The 1845-nt window shown below is 37.7% G+C and overlaps 1 long non-coding RNA gene across 1 annotated transcript in view; it reads left to right on the top strand.

Moving 5' to 3' along the window:
* LOC115069981 overlaps positions 1-1845 on the top strand; it is a 24110-nt gene that overhangs the window by 18680 nt on the left and 3585 nt on the right. The gene's annotated exons all lie outside the window — the stretch shown is intronic.

Raw genomic sequence — 1845 nt, 5'->3', positions numbered from 1 at the left:
TTCTCTTCCTTTGAGCAACTTGTTTGTCCTTAACTCTCCTATCTAAGTCTACATTAAAATTGTCTTTATTGTACTAGCTATTCTTAAAATTCCTTCAGTAATTAAAGTCAGGAATGCTGGTTTGGTTTAAGTAGAGTTCACTGTGGCTTAGAACTCCTCAGTCTCCTAATGATGGCCAGTGACAGCTCTCTCAGTCAGTCCTGAAGTATCTGGGTCTCCTCGTGAGATTCATCTTGAAACATTGGGGAGTTTCTCATCTGTCACCTATATGATGTACCCTGCTAAACACTTTGGGTTCCTTTGCTTCTATTTCTCTAGAAAAACAAAATAAAAACAAACAAACAAAAACACTTAAAAATCCTATAGGCTCAAGTCATCCATAGTTTGCTACCTGAGTCAGATACAACAATATGTGTTTTTTTTCTGGGATACATGAAAAGAGCTGACTCCCAAGAAGCCCTAAGCCAGTCCCTTGCCTCTGAGAGAACAGCCTGTGATGACTATAACATGTTATTCTTAACCTAAAGTCTTAATGTTTCCTGTACTGTCCGTGCTATGGCCTCTGATTTATATTATACTAATAGCCTAGACAAAGGGAATTCTATTGGTTTCACATATAAAGGCACCCCCCCAAGAGATATTAAATATTAGTCTTCTCTTTCAAAACATGCAAAACTTATGACAAGAAATTCTAATCCTTTAATCCCACCATACCTTGCACCACCTGAAACATTCCTGAACCTGATGGCCTGGGGCAGCTGAGTTCTTTAGAGTTCCTCTCTTTGGGCAGAGTCTTAAACTGGATCTGACTGACCATGCAGTGCACCCTTATGCAAAAATGAAATCTGCTTTACCAAGTTACTATTGCTTTCTCCACCTGTTCTGGGTGAGGTATTGATAGGGTTCTTAGATAATGAGTTTTATTTATAATACCCTTCAGTTATTTAGCTCTTAAAAACAGAAAGAAAAATTACCTTAAGTCTATACTGCAAATTTCACCCTTTCTTTTAGGCCACTAAGTCATTTTTTTTAACATATTAAAGAACCGGAGATAAAAGCTTTCTGCCTTCTCTCACTCTTTGGTGCACCTGGATTTCATGTCCTTGTGTTGTGTGTATGATAATGGTTTTCACGTGTTGTATGTGTCAAGACAATGTTTTAACTGGCCACTTCAGTTATGTTATTTTTTTCCTTCCTTCTTATTTTTATTGTGCACAAGCATTATTATTATTATTATTATTATTATTATTATTATTTGGCATGCAAGATTAAAATGCACATGTGCAGATTTATAAATGTATTTTGCTAATGTATTAAAAAGCCTGATAAATACATACTACATTATAAACTTGAGTAAACATCTACAAAAAAACCTATTAATATCTTTGGGTCTATTAAGTATTCCACAAAACCTTTAAATGTTAACTGTTTATATTAAACGGCATTCATTACAATTATAAGATAGGGCTAGAGAGATGCCTTAGTGGTTGAGAGTGCTGACTGCTCTTGCAGGGGACTTGGGTTTGTTTCCCAGCAACCACATGGTGGCTATGAACCATCCTTGACTCCAGTTCCAGGGTAATCTGATGCCCTCTTCTGACCTCCAAGGCATTGCACAACATGGTGCACTCATATACATGCAAGCAATACACTCATACACATAAAATAAAAATAATACATTATTTTTTAAAAAACAGTGAAGTGCCAGGCAAGGTGGCACAAGCCTTTAATCCCAGCACTCGGGAGGCAGAGGCAGGTGGATCTCTGTAAGTTCAAGGCCTGCCTGGTCTCCATAGTGAGTTCCAGGACAGCTGGGGCTACAGGGAGACCCTGTCTCAAAAAGAC

Source organism: Nannospalax galili, unplaced genomic scaffold (genome assembly GCF_000622305.1).
Source record: "Nannospalax galili isolate Female #2095 unplaced genomic scaffold, S.galili_v1.0 scaffold633, whole genome shotgun sequence".
Classification (NCBI taxonomy): Eukaryota; Metazoa; Chordata; class Mammalia; order Rodentia; family Spalacidae; genus Nannospalax; species Nannospalax galili.
Note: the sequence above shows the minus strand (reverse complement) of the source record. Positions and strands in the feature narration are given on the sequence as shown.